The sequence below is a fragment of the Pongo abelii genome, chromosome 15, assembly GCF_028885655.2.
Source record: "Pongo abelii isolate AG06213 chromosome 15, NHGRI_mPonAbe1-v2.0_pri, whole genome shotgun sequence".
Taxonomy (NCBI): Eukaryota; Metazoa; Chordata; class Mammalia; order Primates; family Hominidae; genus Pongo; species Pongo abelii.
The window spans coordinates 19,654,887-19,671,953 of NC_072000.2; the positions used below are offsets into that span (position 1 = coordinate 19,654,887).

The window sequence follows — 17,067 nt, forward strand, 5'->3', positions numbered from 1 at the left end:
CCCAGATGTAGTGAAAGCAGGTAGATTTGCCTTGCCTTGCCTTTTCTCTCTTTCTTTTTTCTTCTTCCTTTTTTTTGAGACAGATTTTCACTCTTGTTGCCCAGGCTAGAGGTCAATGGCGCGATCTTGGCTCACCACAACATCTGCCTCCCAGGTTCAAGCAATTCTCCTGCCTCAGCCTCCCTAGTAGCTGGGATTACAGGCATGTGCCACCATGCCTGGCTAATTTTGTATTTTTTGTAGAGACTGGGTTTCTCTACGTTGGTCAGGCTAGTCTCCAACTCCCAACCTCAGGTGATCCGCCTGCCTTGGCTTCCAAAGTGCTGGGATGACAGGCCTGAGCCCTCGCCCCCAGCCTCTCCCTCTTTCTTTCTTTCTTCCTTTCTTTCTTTCCTTCTCTTTCATCTTTTTGAGACAGTTTCATTCTTGTTTCCACGGCTAGAGTTCAATGGCGTGATCTTGGCTCACCACACCCTCCACCTCCTGGGTTCAAGCGATTCTCCTGCCTCAGCCTCCTGAGTAGCTGAGATTACAGGGATGCTCCCCCACGCCTGGCTGATTTTTGTATTTTTAGTAGAGACAGGGTTTCACCATGTTAGTCAAGCTGGTCTCCAACTCCCGACCTCAGGTGATGCACTCACCTCGGCCTCTGAAAGTACTTGGATGACAGGCGAGAGCCACCACGCCCGGCCTACATATTTATTTAATTTTGTTTTTTATTTGTATCATTTCTATGTATTTACTTACATTTATAAATATAAATATTTTTATACTTTTATATATAAAAATATTTATATTTACATATAAATAAAAGTATTTCTATATAATATATGTTTATTATATATAGAAATATACTTCTATATAATATATTTATTATATATAAATATATTGCTAAAGAAATGATTGTAGATAAATACATTTATGTTTATATATAAAAAGTGTTGTATTTACATTTGTAAATAAATAAGTATATTTATTTCTCTTTTCTTTCTCTCTTTTTATGTTTTTCTTCCTTCCTTTTTTCCTGTCTCTCCTTCTTTACATTTTTCTTCCTTTCTTCCTTTCCTTCTTTCTCTCTTTCTATTCTTTTTCCTTTCGTGCTTTATTTCTCTTTCATTCCCTGTCTTTCGTTCTTTTTTCTTTCATCTCTGTTTCTTTTTCCCTTCTTTCCTTCATTTCTTTCCTCATTCTTTCTCTCTTTTTCATGTTTCTTTCCTTTCCGTCTCTCTTTCAAAAATGGAATGTTTAAAAAGTTTTCTTTCTGTATCTACATTTTTTAAATTGTCTCTCTTTTCTCCATTTTCTTCCTCCCTCCCTCCCTCCCTGTTCCCTTCCCTCCCTCCTTACCTTTCACCATCTGTCTCTTTTCTCCATTCCCACCTTCCCTCCCTCCCTGCTCCCTTCCCTCCCTCCTTACCTTTCACCATCTGTGTCTTTTCTCCATTCCCACCCTCCCTCCCTCCCTCTTTCTCTCCCTCTGTGTTTGTGTAGATTCTGGAAGAGCCTACGTATTCTGCATCTCCCTGTGTCCGCAGCGACCCGCGACCGAGTCCTTGTTTGTTCTTTCTCCCTCCCTCCGAGATGCATCTCCAAACACCCACACGCCATGGGTTGTCTTCTGACTCTGTTGCGGTCGATGCAGAGGCACGTTTTGGGGACGGTTTCTGTGGGGTTGGGGGAGAGGGGCTGCGTTTTCGGCCTCGGGGAGAACTTCTGGACTCACGGTTTCGCTTTTGCGGTCCACGGGCCGCCTTGCCATCCGGATCTGTCTTGCTGACGTTCGCGACGGTTGTCGGGCTCCATTTGGCGGCCGCTTTTATATCGTGCTCTTGGCTTCCAGAGCTGCGGTGGCAGCTTCCGAGGGAGGGGACCTTCCCCGCTGTGAGCTAGGCAGAGCTCTGGAAAGCCCGCGTTCGTCAGCTGTGCTGGCCCGGTGGTGTCAGAGCTGTGGCACGTCACTTGTGAGTCAGAGCTCAGGCGTGCAGGTTTATGTGGGGTGGGGGGGCGGCTGTGGCTGTGCTTCTGGGCCCGAGCCGGATGTGGGGCTGCCCGGGCTGGTCTACCAGCACGTCGCAGCTCCCGAGGCCCAAGCCGTGAAGCGGGAGGCTGGGGACGCCCTTCCTGGCCTGGTTGCTGGCCCACGCGCATCCTGGCCGTCTGAGGCAGCGGCTGAATTTGTTTCCGAGTCCCCGTGTGGAGCCGGGGACCGTCCTGCCCCTGTCCTCCCGGTGCAGGGGAGCGGTCCCCGTGCTGGGCCACGGCCCTCTGCCATGATCTTTTCTGGCAAGTCCCCGTGCGGAGTCGGAGAGCACTCCCTGAGCGCGCGTGTGGCCCGAGAGGTCACACCTGGCAGGCCTTCAGTCCCTCCTGTGTCCTGGTCATACGAGGGGCCGGCCAAAAGGCTTCCGAGTCCTGCTGTGGAGACACGGCCGGCCCCTGTGTGTGTCACAGGCATCCGGGAGGTGTCCCTGGCCCAGCGCTGCTCCCGCGTGTGTCCTGGGTTTGACCAGAGGGCCCTGGGTGCTCCGTGTCTGGCTGTGATGGTGGCGTTTTTGGGGACAGATGTCTGTGTCGTGGTTTCCTGGGCCAGCGGCATCATCGGTGACTCGAACTCCTGCCCCTGGGGAAGGTATATCTTTCACTCCAAGTCGGCATTTTGGGCCACCAGGTTATTATTGACACGTTGTTGTCTGGCGACCTGTCGCTGGAGAGGTTGGGTCTCTAGATGTGTGCGGGGTTCTGGCTTACCGGTGACCCAGTTAGCCAGCTCTGCTCCTGTTTGAGCTGCCTGCTGGGATCCACGGGCCTGTTGCTTTCTGGCGCATCTGAGAATCCCGAATCTCGGTGCTGGCCCAGGTCCAGGCCTCTGACCCACCTGGGGGCGGCAGGGGCTACCCTGCCCCCTTTAGCTCTCTGCTGTGGGCACCCGGGGCGGCTGTCACAACCCCACGCTGTTGGCTCTGTGCCGTGTGTGTCAGGCGTTCTCGTCTCCATTGGGTTGTCCGCCGTCCCTTCCCCAGAATGAGGAATGGCTGGGCTGATCGGCTCGTTCCCTGGCAGGCTGGCCGACCCCCGCTTCTGGGGGAAGCTCTTCATGATCGATGTGGTGATGTCATGCTCTCCCAGGCCGGGTGTGAGCCGCGACGAGTGAGGGGCAGACGTTCGTGGCAAATGGGACTGTTGTTTTCACCCCGCTCATGAGGACCCCCTTGTCTCTCTCCCCGTCTGTGGCTGGTGCGTTGGGAAGGCATGGGGTGCAGAATCCGGCCTGATCTCACTGTCCCAACCCCGCCTTCTACTTCGCAGGGTGCGTCGTCGAGGTTCTCTGACGTGGCAGGCACCTCTCGCTCTCGCCTCCTGTGGTTGTTGACTTGCGGGTGGCCCCCACCACGGAGGCCCATCGTGCTGCTTTCTCGGGGTTTGCTTGAGCGATGGCTCCGCCTGAGCCTTTGCGGTGCTCCGGGTTGTCCCTCAGGTGCCCGAGGCCGAGCGGTGGTGTGTCATTCCCACCCCCAGCAGCCCCTCCTCTGGTAGCCGCCGTGGTGTCTCCGTGTGGCTCCTGAGGGAGCTCGTTGGTGTGGGGCTCAAGGCGGTTGAGTGAGACGCACCCCTCCCACGAGGGGAAAACCGCCGCCTGGTCCGGGAAGCACACGTCCAGTGCTCCCCTCTGGCGGGTGCGAGTGGGCTGTGTGAGTGATCGCAGTGGGCTTGGGCCAGTGACGTGTGTGCCGGCTGGCCACCAAGAAACTACTGTTTCTGCCTCTGGCCAGTCGTTATGTGGGTTTACTTTTGGAGATGGTTTGCCTCGAAAAAAAGGCGGGTGGACTGGGGGCCTTAGGGGGTTGTTCACATGCGCACTGGCTGGGCCCCTGCCCTGACCGTGAACACTCAAGATTGCCGCACGCAGGTTTTTTCTTGTACCGCAGGTCCCTTTCCTTCCCCAGGTGTCCCTGAGCGCCTGTGTGGGCCAGACGAGGGGTGACTGGTGGGTAGGGAGTGTGACCTGCCCTAGGTGAGAAAGCCTTCTTTATCAATCTGAGAACTGTTCCTTTGGGGTACCCGGAGACTCTCGGCCTGCCACCTCTGTGTCATGGTAACACTGCCATAGCGGATCACTTGCAGAGGACCCTCCTCGGCTTCCCCCTCGACAGGGTGAAGGGGGGAGAGCGAGGGTTCCGCCGGCCACTGCGGTGGTGGCCGAGCATGGCTCATCACCAACTTTGGCCTCTGCCTCAGCATTCAGAGCTGGGAGGATGCAGGCCAGGCCCAGCGTCCTGGCGGTTGGGAACCAACTGCCGCGAGGGGTGGGTGTGCGTGGTGTTCCGTCCGGCGTGTGACCCCCTCTGCTGCCAGTCTGCTCTCTGCCCGCTCCCATGCTGAATCACACCCAGTGCTGATGACCGAATTTTCACGGCACGGGGTTAGGCCACCTGGCCCTGGGAAAGCTTCCCACGGTGGGGGTGCGCCAGTCTCCTGGAGCGGGACCAGGTCGGAGGATGGACAAGAATCACATGCAATGAGACCCTGGAGTTGGATTTGTGGCTCTGGTCCCATCAGGGCCCCGGTGGCGGGACCCGGGGCTCGTGAGGTGGGTGTCGGTGGGTGCCGAGGTCTGTCTGGCCCACAGGTGGAGGGCTGTGGGACCGCCCTCGTGTCTGTGGTGGGATCCCGTGGCCGTGTTTCCCTGGTGGCCTAGCAATGCCTGAGGTTTCTCCCTGAGCCGCTCCTCTGTGGGCTCACGGGTGTCCTTGCCTGTCTGTGCCCCCCCTTCCCTGCCCACTGATCCTGTCTCCCTGAGTGGCTCACTGGGTTTACATTGGTGGTGGCCCCGTCTGGGTCCAAACTTGTTGGTCCGGGGTCTGCTTCCCCTGGCGTGTGTGCTTTTGGGATTCGCTTGGTGGCGCCACGCGTGGGCCTCGTGGGCGACTGGAGGGCTTTTGGGGTTGGCTTGCAGCACGTCCGGGGAAAAAGAGTTCCGGGGCCTGGCCGCGACTGCGGAGGCGGTGGAGGGAGCTGCGGGGATCGCTGAAGACCAGTCGGCCACTCCAGGTGCGGCACGGTGTTCCCTTCGTGCTCGGAGGCTGCTGGCGGTGAGACCCCGGCATGTGTCCTGTCTGCGACTGGCTGTGCATGAGGTGTCCCATGGTGTCCCCTTCCCCACTGGCAGGGTTTCTCACACCTTCCCTTCACCTCGGCCTTGCCCCGGGGTCTCATCTTCTCCCGGCCAGCTCTTCCAAATTGGGTCAGTGAGACCCAAGGTGCGCCTTGCTTCCTGGGCCTGCTGCAGCAGTTACCTGAGGCGTCTATCCTGGGCGTCAGTGTCGGGGAGAGCCCGTCCTCCCCGCGTGACATTGCTCTGTTTGTCACATGTGCCTGAGGGCAGCCCGGTCATCCCTCTCAGACAGGCATTCGTGTGATGTGGGGTGAAGTTTGATTTCTGTCTTGCTGGTCGCTCGGCATTTCCTTGGGTCGGGGGTGGGGGCGGGCATGCCAGCTGGCTTCTTTCGCTCTCCTTTGGCCATCGTGTGGTGTGTGCCACCTCTGCGCCTGCGCACCTCAGCGGGGCTCGGAAACGGGCCTTGACCAAGACAGGTGTGTGGAAGCTGCAGCCACACGGCACGACTGTTGCCGGGCAGGGCACTGCGGTCCGCTTCTCACTCGCCACCTGAACGTCGGGGCTGCCCCGTGGGGCGGGGGGAATACTGTCTCCTCGTTTCCACCCTGTGCCCACTGTGCGCACACGTGGCCGCCAGTTCATTGCGGCTGCTGGGCACGGGTCGGGCGGTCCACCTCCTCGCAGGTGGACGAGAAGGGTCGGTGGTGGTGAGCACATTGGGGGGTGGTGGTGTCTCGTGTGGGTGGGGTGTCCGGTTCCCTGTGCCCCACCTCCCACCTACCACCCCGTGCTTGCACCCTTCTGCCAGCCCGGCCGCAACCCATCTTTGCGTCTGCAGTGCTGGGCCTCTCCTTGCAAGGCCTTGGCCTCGTAGGTGCCTCACCGCGCTTTACCTACCTGGTTGATCTTGCCAGTAGCATGTTTGTCTCAGAGATTAAGCCATGCATGTCTAAGTATGCATGGCTGGTACAGTGAAACTGCGAATGGCTCATTAAATCAGTTATGGTTCCTTTAGTTGCTCACTCCTCTTCTACCTGGATAACTTAATTCTAGAGGTAGTACAAGCTGACAGATGCTGAACCCTTCGTGGCGGATGCATGCAGTTATCAGATCAAAACCAACCCGGTTAGCCCCTCTCTGGCCCCAGTTGGGGGGTGGGCGCCTGCGGCTTTCGGGACTGTAGATAACCTCGGTCCCATCACACGCCCCCCGTGGCAGTGACAACCCATTCAAACGTCTGCCCTATCAACTTTTGATGGCAGTCGCCATGCTAACCATGGTGCCCATGGGTGACGGCATCAGGGTTCAATTCCAGAGAGGGAGCCTGAAAAATGGTGACCACATCCAGGGAAGGCAGCAGGCACGCAAGTTACCTACTCCGGACCTGGGGAGGTAGTGATGAAAAATAATACAGGACTCTTTTGAGGTCCTGTAATGGGAATGAGTCCACTTTAAATCCTTTAATGAGGATCCATTGGAGGGCAAGTCTGGTGCCAGTAGCTGCAGTAATTCCAGCTCCAATAGCGTATATTAAAGATACTGCAGTTAAAAAGCTCCTAGTTGGATCTTGGGGGCTGGTGGTGCCAACGCTATGCTCTTAGCTGAGTGTACTGTGGGGCCGAAGTGTTTGAAAAAATTAGTGTTCAAAGCAGGCCTGAGCCACCTGGAAGAGGACCGTGGTTCTATTTTGTGGGTTTTTCAACTGAGGCCATGATTAAGAGGGACGGCTGGCAGGCTTTCGTATTGTGCCACTAGAGACAAGATGGACCAGAGTGAAAGCATTTCCCAAGAATGTTTTCATTAATCAAGAACGAAAGTCGGAGGTTTGAAGATGATCAGATACCATCGTAGTTCCGACCATAAACAATACTGATTGGTGATGCAGCGGCATTATTCCCATGACCTGCCAGGCAGCTTCTGTGAAACCAAAGTCTTTGGGTTCTGGGGGAAGTATGGTTGCAAAGCTGAAACTTAAAGGAATTAATGGATGGGCACCACCAGGAGTGGAGCCTGTGGCTTAATTTGACTCAACACGGGAAACCTCACCCAGACATGGACAGGATTGACAGCTCTTGATTCCGTGAGTGGTGGTGCATGGCTGTTCTTCGTGCAGCGATTTGTCTGCCTAATTCCGATAATAAACGAGACTCTGGCATGCTAACTAGTTATGCGACCCCAGAGTGGTCAGCGTCCTCAAACTTCTTGGACAAGTGGCATTCAGCCACCCGAGATTGAGCAATAACAGGTCTGTGATGCCCTTAGATGTCTGGGGCTGCACGTGCTCAGCGTGTGCCTAGCCTATGCTGGCGGGTACGGGTAACCCCTTGAACCCCATTTGTGATGGGGATGGGGGATTGCAATTATTCCCCATGAATGAGCAATTCCCAGTAAGTGTGGGTCATAAGCTTGCGTTAAGTCCCTGCCCTTTGTACCACACCGCCAGTCGCTAATACCGATTGGATGGTTTAGTGAGACCCTCAGATACCAAATCGACCTCGTAGGACTCTTAGCAGTGGATCACTCAGCTCCTGCATCGAAGAATGCAGCTAGTTGTGAGAATTTGAATTGCAGGACACGTTGATCATCGACACTTCTAACGCACTTGTGGTCCTGGGTTCCTCACAGGGCTATGCCTGTCTGAGTGTCACTTGCTGATCAATTGCCCCCAGGGGTGCCTCTTGGGGTGTGTGGTTGGGGGGTTCCCTTGCAGGGTCTGCCAGGGCCCTCCATCCTCCCAAGTGCAGACCTGGCAATGTTCACCCTTCCACTGCGCACTCTCCTTCCCCCTCACCCTGTGGGCCCTGTGTGGTCACGTGTTGGTGGCAGGGGAAAGGGGTGCCAGGCTGGGAGAGAGAGGGTGGTGTTGCCGCCCGCAAAGATGGAGAGGGAAGAAAGCTGGCTCTGGCCGAGCTTCTGTGGCTGCCAATGTGGTCTGGGTTCCTCCCTTTGGGGCTACCTCGCAATGCACGTGGCTCGGGATTCATTGAACCTGGCCAGGTGGAAGGTCCCATGCCATTGTCGTTGCGCTTCGTCGGCAGTGGGGGCATGTTGTGGCGGGGGAGGAAGGCAGGTCTGGAAAGGTCTGGCAGGGAGACAGTAGGGGAGAGTGTCCTGGTTGTTGTGGTTCACTGCCTGCCCCTGGTGGCGGCCTGGTGTCTGGCTGACCGCTGCTCCTGTGCCTCTCCTCCCTGCCACCCCTACGGGGCACTGTCCTCCTCACCCGCCCCCTGCCCACCTGGCTTGCTCTGTGGCATGTATGGGGCTGGAAGCCCACCTCGCGGCCTGCCCATGTTCGCACGTGGCTGCGGTCCCAGGGTTCGAGGGACGCCGTGGTGTTGTCTGCTGTCACGTGCCCGCCGCCGGCTTGTGGCTGTGCCATGCCAGGTCCCTGTCCTGAGCTTCTGCGTTGGGGTGGGATGGTGCCGCTGCTGCGTCCTTGGACCCTTCCCCCACGGAGTTGTACGGTGTCCATCTCACCCCTGGCCTGTGCACTTCCCTCCGTTCATCCCGCTCTGGCAGAGCGGCGGAAGTGCAGTCAGCCACGGCTCTCTTGCTCTCGCCTCTCTCCTCACCCGGCCCATCTTCCGACAGGGGGTCCGGTGGTCGGGTGGGCTGGTGCATTTCGTCAGTCTGCTGACCAGCCCACCCCTGCCCGCCCGTTTGCCTCTTTTCCCTCTGAGACGTGACGTCAGATCAGACGTAGTGACCCGCTGAATTTAAGCGTATTAGTGAGCGGAGGAAAAGAGACTAACCAGGATTCCCTCAGTAACGGTGAGTGAAGAGGGAAGAGCCCAGCGCCAAATCCCCGCCCTGTGGTGGGGTGCAGGAAATGTTGTGTATGGAAGGCCCAGTCCCCGGCACCTCTCATGGGTGGCCCAAGTCCTGTTCTAGGCCAAGACTGTGGATGTTGTGAGGCTGGTAGCGGTCCCTGGCGTGCTGGACCCAGGTGTCCTGGAGTTGGGTTGCTTGGGAATGCAGACCAAAGTGGGTGGTAAACATCTAAGGCTAAATACTGGCATGAGACTTCTAGTGAAGTACCATAAGGGAAAGTTGAAAAGAACTTTGAAGAGCGTGCAAGAGGGCGTGAAACCATTAAGAGGTAAATGGGTAGGGTCCACGCAGTCTGCTCGGAGGATTCAACCCGGCAGTCGATCGAGCCGTGTCAGTGGCCTGGTGGATCTTTCCCGTCCCCGTTTCTCCCGACACCTCCACCAGCCCTCCCTCCCCCACTGCCCCTCCTCCTCCCCGGAGGGGCTGGGCTCCGGTGGGTGTGTGGGTGGGTGGGGCCATGGTCGGTGGGGGACTATCCCCCAGTCGGCGACTGGCGGCCGGCGGGTGCATTTCCACTGCGGCAGTGCACTGTGACTGGCTCTGGGATGGTTGGGAAGGCCTGGTGGGGAAGGGTGGGTCTGGGGGTCCCGTTCGTCCTTCCCCGTCTTCTCCCCGGCCCCGCATCCTCCCTTGGGAGGCCGTGCGGGTTGGGGTGGCAGCAGTGGTGGGACCGAACCTCCTGAGTTACAGACCCCCCACGACAGCCCTTGCCAAATCCCAGGGCTGAGGGAGTGAGACCCATTGCCATGCTCTCCCCACCAGTGCCCCCCCCTGTGGGGGTGCGCCGGTGTCTCCTTGTGGGGGGCCAGGCCAACCCTCCCAAGGTGTGACTGCTCTCCCACCCCCCTCCCTGCATCCCTGGTGATGGGGGGCCGAGTAAGGGGGTGGGCCAGACTGTCCCCAGTGTGCCAGGGGTGGGTTGCGCTGTCGGCCTGGGGGAGTTCTCTCCGGGCCATGCGGACGTCCCTCAGTGGGAGTGAGAACATGGGGTCGGCGGCAACGTTGGGTCTCCACTGGACACCCGACCCGTCTTGAAACATGGACCAAGGTTAACAGGTGCGTGAGTCAGGGGCTCGCACGAAAGCCGCTGTGGAGCAATGAAGGTGAAGCCCGGTGTGCTCTCTGGCCGAGGTGGGATCCCGAGGCCTCTCCAGTCTGCTGATGGCGTACCACCATCCCGTCTTATCTGCCACGCCAGGGAGGTGGAGCACGAGAGCACGTGTTAGGACCAGAAAGATGGTGAACTATGCCTGGGCAGGGTGGAGCCAGAGGAAACTCTGGTGGAGGTCCGTAGCAGCCCTGACATGCAAATTGGTCTTTCGACCTGGGTATAGGGGTGAAAGACTAATCGAACTATCTAGTAGCTGTTTCTCTCTGAAGTTTCCCTCAGGATACCTGGTGCTCTAACAAACCTAACGTCCCCACGCAGTTTTATCTTTTAAAGCGAATGATTAGAGGTCTTGAGGCTGAAACGATCTCAACCTATTCTGAAACTTTAAATGTGTAAGAAGGCCGGCTCGCTGGCGTGGAGCCGGGCATGGAATGCGAGTGCTTAGTGGGCTATTTTTGGCAAGTAGAACTGGCACTGTGGGATGAACTGAATGCCGGGTTAAGGTGCCTGGTGCCAACACACATCAGATGCCAGAGAAGGTGTTTGTTGATATACACAGCCGGACGGTGGCCATGGAAGTTGGAATCCGCTATGGAGTGTGTAACAACTCACCTGCCGAATCAACTAGCCCTGAAAATGGATGGTGCTGGAGCGTCGGGCCCATACCCGGCTGTTGCCGGCAGTTGAGAGTGGACGGGAGCGGCAGGGGCGCTATGCCCATGTGAGTGTGGTGGGGGTCCTCCCCTGCCCCCTCCCCCGGAGCCCCATGGACTCTGCGTCGCGACGAGTAGCAGGGCCGCTGCGGTAAGCTTTGAAGCCTAGGGCGTGGGCCCAGGTGGAGCCGCCACAGGTGCAGATCTTGTTGGTAGTAGCAAATTTTCAAATGAGAACTTTGAAGGCCGAAGTGGAGAAGAGTTCCACGTGAACAGTAGTTGAACATGGGTCGGTCGGTCCTGAGAGATTGCTGAGTGCCGTTCCGAAGGGACGGGTGATGGCCTCTGTTGCCCTCAGCCGATTGAAAGGGAGTCGGGTTTAGATTCCTGAGTCCAGAGTGGCGGAGACGGGCACCACGAGACGTCCAGTGCGGTAATATGACCGATCCTGAAGAAGCATGCGGGAGCTCCCGGGAGGGTCCTCTTTTCTTTATGAAGGACAGGGTGCCCTGGAATGGGTTCACCCTGAGAGAGGGGCCTGTACCTTGGAAAGCGTCGTGGTTCTGGTGGCATCTGGTGAGCTCTGGCTGGCCCTTGAAAATCCACGGGAGACAGTGTAAGTCTCGCACAGGGCCATACCCATGTCTGCAGCAGGTCTCCAAGGTGAACAGACTCTGGCATGTTGGAACAATGTAGGTAAGGGAAGTCAGCCAGCCAGATCCGTAACTTCGGGATAAATATTGGCTGTAAGAGCTGGGTGCGTGCCGCCACTGGATGAGGCGCTCCTGCCCCCCCAACGCCCTGGGCGAGCCTGTCATGGCCCTCCCCTGCCCCACCCCACGTGCCGCTCACTCCCTCCCTCGCCCCCTTTCTCCCCGTCCTCCCCCTCCCTGGGGGTGGCAGTGGTGGTAGGGCCCTGGTGGCGGGGCCTGATCTCCCGTGAGGGCGGCCTGGAGAGCCGGTGTCGGTGGTGACTCTGGTCGTGAGTTGGGCCCTTCCCATGGATTGCCCCAGTTGTGGCCACCCATGTGGAGCCCGGTGGGTGCTGGTGTGGCCTGTCTCGCTCCGTGCCATCGTGCATGTCCGCATGGGCAGGGAGTGATTGGGTGTCGGTGGGTGGTGGGGTGGGGTGGTTTGTTCCCCCATCTCCCTCTGGCCCAATCCGTCTCCCTTCCCCACCTCCGTGGCAGTGGCGGGATGTTGGCTGGTCCCTGTCCCCGGGGCCGCGGTTCCGTGCAGTGCCTCGGCCGGTGCTTAGCAGCCAACTTACAACTGTTGTGCACCAGGGGAATCCGACTGTTTAAACAAAGCATTGCAAAGGCCCTCGGGGGTGTTGCAAAGTGATTTCTGCCCAGTGCTCTGAATGTCAAAATGAAGAAATTCAATGAAGCATGGGTAAATGGTGGGAGTAACTGTGACTATCTTAAGGTAGCCAAATGCCTCGTCATCTAACTAGTGATGTGCATGAATGGATTAATGAGATTCTCACTGTCCCTACCTACTTACTCTCCAGTGAAAAAACAGCCAAGGGAATGGGATTGGTGGACTCAGTGGGGAAAGAAGACCCTGTCCAGCTTGACTCTAGTGTGGCATGGTGAAGAGATGTGAGAGGTGTAGAATAAGTGGGAGGTCCCCAGTGCCCCCCTGTCCCCGTGAGGGGGTGGGGTGGGGTCCTGTGGGCTGCCCATGGAATACTACTACTCTGACCGTTTTTCACTGACCCGGTGAGGCAGGGGGTGAGCCCCGAGGGGCTCTCCCTTCTGGCGCCAAGTGCCCAGCTGTGCACCAGCCGGATGTGACCTGTTCCGGGGACAGTGCCAGGTAGGGAGTTTGCAGCGGTAAACCTGTTGAACGGTAATGCAGGTGTCCTAAGGCGAGCTCAGGGAGGACAGAAATTTCTTAAGGAGAAGAGCAAAAGCTCGCTTGATATTAACTTTCAGTGCGAATGCAGACTGAAAGCCGGGCTTTGACGATCCTTCTCACCTTTTTAAGCAGGAGGTTGTCAGGAAGTTACCACAGGGGATAACTGGCTTGTTGCGGCCAAGTGTTCTTAGGGACGCTGCTTTTTGATCCTTTGATGTTGGCTCTTCCTATCATTGTGAAGTAGAATTCACCCAGCATTGGATTGTTCAACTAATAGGGCATGTGAGCTGGATTTAGACCATCATGAGACAGGTTAGTTTTACCCTACGTGATGTGTTGCCATGTTACCTACTCAGCATGAGAGGAACCACAGGTTCAGACATGTGCTTGGTTTAGGAGCCAATGGGGTGAAGCTACCGTCTGTTGGATTATGACTGAACGCCTCTAAGTCAGAATCCCACCCAAGTGGAAGGATACAGCAACACTGTGGAGCCTTGGTTGGCCTTGGATAGCCGTTTCCCCTTCCCTGCTGGTGGGCTGCCGCACCCTGGGGGGGTGTGCCCCACCGTGTGCCAGGACTGGGTCCAGTGCAGAGTGCCCTTCATCTTGGGAAGGGTGTGGCCGGAAAGGCGACCTACTCGCCCGTCATGCAACACACTTTCGGGGGGAACTTGGCGCTAAACCATTCGTAGACGACCTGCTTCTGGGTCAGAATTTCGTAAGTAGCAGAGCATCTCCCTTGCTGTGATCTATTGAAAGTCAGCCCTTGACACAAGGGTTTGTCCTCACATGTGTGGGGCGGCCCGGTGGTGTGTGCTTGTCTGGAGCCATCCATCTTCCTCTCTCCTGCTCTCCCACCAACCACGGGTGAGGGGGATGCGTGTCCCCACTGGTGTGCCCTGATCCTTTCGTTCCCCTCTCCTCCCTGTTTACTGCCGGGGTGGCTCGCCCGCTCCAGGCTGGAAGGTGTGGGGGGAGCGTGGGGTGGACCTGTGGAGGTGGCTGTGCCAAGCTGGCTCTGTAGCCTGCCAGCCTTTGCCCCAGGGTTGGCGGTGCAGGCCCGTGGGTTGGCCACCTGGGGTTCTGGCCTTCATGTCCTTTCTCTTTCCTCCACATGGGTCGACCAGTACTGCAGGTGGAGGGAAGTGGGTGGCAAGGCCCGGGGTGTCCCCACCACGGCCAACCTCCGCTCGTGGCTGCTCCTCGGTCAGGCCTCCGGGGTCGACCAGCTGCCGCCCGAGGGTGTGAGCTGGCGGCTCTCCATGTCCCATGTCGACCAGCAGGCCCTCTGGACTGAGCGGTGTGCAGGGGTGGGTGCCCGTCAGGACGAGCTGGATCCAGAGAGTTGGCATCTCGGTCGGAACCTCCAGGGTCGACCAGCTTCCACCCACAAGCTCCGGACTTAGCCGATGGCTCCCTGTGTCCCAGGCTAACCAGCAGGCGGCTGGTGGTGGTCCCACTGGGCGGTGCGGCACACCCATGTGAGGACACCTATCCCCATTCATGCGTGGGTGTCCCTCACCAGCCTCGGCCTTCAGTGAAGCTGGGACCACGTGAAACTCCCTCTCCTACATTTTTTTCAGCCCCACTTTGTTTGCTTCCACAGTACATTTAAGAGAGAGTCACTGTTGCCATCAGTAAGTAATACTTCCTCCTTTTGTTTTTTTTGGTTTTGCTTGTGTTTTTTTTTTTTTTTTCCTTTCTTTCTTTCTTTCCTTTTTCTGGGGATCGAGTCTCACTCTGTCACCCAGGCTGGAGCTGGAGATGGAGTGCAGTGGTCCCTTCTCAGCTCACTGATGCCACTGCCTCTGCCTCCAGGGTTCAAGCGAACAGCAATTTTTGTATTTTATGTAAAGACGGAATTTCACCATATTGGCCAGGCTGGTTTCGATCTCCTGACCTTCCGCCCACCTCGGCCTCCCAAAGAGTGCTGGGAGTACAGGCGTGAACCACCACCCCCAGCCAATTCCTTTTTTCCTTCAATCTTATTTTCTGTACGCTGCTGTGTATAAACATACATATATATATATATACACACACACACACATACATACACACACACAAATGTGTAGTGATAAAACTACATAGATATTTCCATAATTAATACATGTTTATATTATAAATGTTAATTTTATTGTATGAATATGTATTAAATGAAAACCCATTTCATTTACATATACATGTGTATGTATATCCTTCCTTTCTTCCTTCCTTCTTTCATTTATTATTTTTTATTTTCGCTTATTTATTTTTTCCTTTGGGCCTGCCTGGTCTTCTCACTCTGGGCTCTGGTGACCTCAGCCTCCCAAGTAGCTGGGACTACAGGGTTATCTTAAGCCTGGAAGGCAGAGGCTAATGTGGGCTGTGATCGCGCATCTCCACTCCAGCTTACGTGAGATGGGGTGAGGTGGGGTGGGGTGGGTTGGGGTGGGGTGGGGTGGGGAGAAAGCAATTGTTTGTGATCTTAATTACCTTTCTGCTTTATTCATACCCTCTTATTTGCTTCTTTATTGTCATGGGTTATTCTATGTCATTTTCATGTTCATCGTTTTCTTGCTTGCTTGCTTGCTTGCTCATTTATTTCCTTCCTTCCTTCCTTCCTGGCAGGGTCTTCCTCTGTGTCTGTCGCCCAGGATCACCCCAGCCTCAACGCTTTGGACCAACCAAGCGGTCATCCTGCCTCTGATCTCTCCCATCCCCATTACCTGGGACTACAGGCACGCATCACCACACCGGTTGACTTTTATGTTGTTCCTCATGTTTTCCGTAGGTATGTATGTATGTGAGTGAGATGGGGCTCGGGGTTCTATCATGTTGCCCAGGCTGGTCTCGAACTCCTGTTCTCAAGCAATCCGCCTGCCTGCCTCGGCCGCCCACAGTGCTGCTATTACAGGTGTGAAACTCTGCATCTAGCTCATTCTATATTTGCCTGCCTGCCTGCCTGCCTGTCTATCAATCGTTTTTAGTACGGATGTGCTCTCGCTTTGTTGTCCACACTCTGGGCACACATAATCTCTTTTTAAACTTCTATGATTATTATTATTACAGGTGTCATCTCACATGTCGAGGTGATCTCAAACTTTTAGGCTCCAGTGATCCTCCCACATCGGCCTCCCAGAGTGCTTTGATGACACTCGTGGGCACAGTACACTCTGGTCATATTTGTCATGTGTCAGTTCTTTCTGTTTTTAGTACGGGGACTGCAAACAAAATTTTGAGATGCATCTTACCAATCTGTCTTTTCTTTCTTTTTTTTCTTTAGATGGAGTTTCACTCTTGTAGCCCAGGGTGGAGTACAATGGCGCGATCTCGGCTCACCGCAACCTCCGCCTCCCTGGTTCAAGTAATTCTCCTGCCTCAACCTTCCTGAGTAGCTGGAATGACAGCAATGCACCATCATATCCGGCTAATTTTTCTATTTTTAGTACAGATGGGATTTCTCCATCTTGGACAGGCTGGTCTTGAGCTTCCGACCATTGGAGAATTTTAACTTATTTGGTGGTTGTTTTTCTTCTGTGTCTGTCTTCTGTCTTACTCTCCTTCTCTGCCTGTCCATCTGTCTGTCTCTCTCTCTCCCTCCCTTTCTGTTTCTCTCTCTCTGTCTCTGTCTTTCTCTCTCTGTCTCTTTCTCTGTCTCTTTCTCTCTGTCTCTGTCTCTATGGCTCTCTCTCTCTGCCTGTCTCACTGCATCTGTCTTCTGTCTTATTCTCCTTCTCTGCCTCTGTCTGTCTCTCTCTCTTCCTTCCTGTCTGTTTCTCTCTCTCTTTCTGTTTCTTTCTCTCTGTCTCTGTCTCTGTCTTTCTCTGTCTCTTTCTTTTTCTCTGTCTCTCTCTCTCTGTGCCTGTCTCTCTGTCTGTGCCTGTCTTCCGTCTTACTCTCTTTCTCTGCCTGTCTGTCTCCCTCCCTCCCTGTTTGTCTGTTTTTCTCTGTCTCTGTCTCTCTCTTTCTGTTTCTGTCTGTCTCTCTCTGTCCATCTCTGTCTTTCTCTCTCTGTCTCTTTCTCTGTCTGTCTGTCACTTTCTTTCTCTCTCTCTCTGTCTCTCTCTGCTTGTCTCTCTCACTGTTTCTGTCTTCTCTCTTTCTCTGCCTATCTGTCTGTCTGTCTCTCTCTGTCTCCCTCCCTTTCTGTTTCTCTCTCTCTCTGTCTCTCTGTTTCTCTCTGTTTCTCTCTCTCTCTGTCCATCTCTGTCTTTCTCTCTCTTTCTTTGTCTTTGTCTCTGTCTCTCTCTCTCTGCCTGTCTCTCTCACTGTGTCTCTCTTCTGTCTTACTCTCTTTCTCTGCCTGTCTGTCTGTCTGTCTCTCTCCCTCCCTGCCTTTTTGTTTCTCTCTCTCTCTCTATTTCTGTCTGTTTCTCTCTGTCTTTCTCTATCTGTTTGTCTGTCTCTTTCTTTTTTGGGGCACGATCTCCGCTCACTTCAACCTCTACCTCCCAGGTTCATGCCATTCTACTGCCTCAGCCTCCCGAGTAGCTGGGACTACAGGCGCCCACCAC

At 55.5% G+C, this 17,067-nt stretch overlaps 1 protein-coding gene, 1 long non-coding RNA gene and 1 pseudogene across 2 annotated transcripts in view; 2 read left to right on the forward strand and 1 right to left on the reverse strand.

Annotated features, from left to right (window-relative positions):
- The window catches only part of LOC129057623 (uncharacterized), a 66,591-nt gene extending 64,994 nt beyond the window's left edge, over nucleotides 1–1,597 (forward strand). The window contains exon 4 of the long non-coding RNA XR_010136907.1: nucleotides 1,492–1,597. This is a non-coding gene — a long non-coding RNA (uncharacterized LOC129057623). The remainder of the gene's footprint in view (nucleotides 1–1,491) is intronic.
- LOC129047413 (protein FRG1B-like) overlaps nucleotides 1–17,067 on the reverse strand; it is a 192,574-nt gene that overhangs the window by 103,347 nt on the left and 72,160 nt on the right. The window lies entirely within an intron of this gene.
- LOC129057181 (28S ribosomal RNA) lies at nucleotides 8,800–13,357 on the forward strand (annotated as a pseudogene).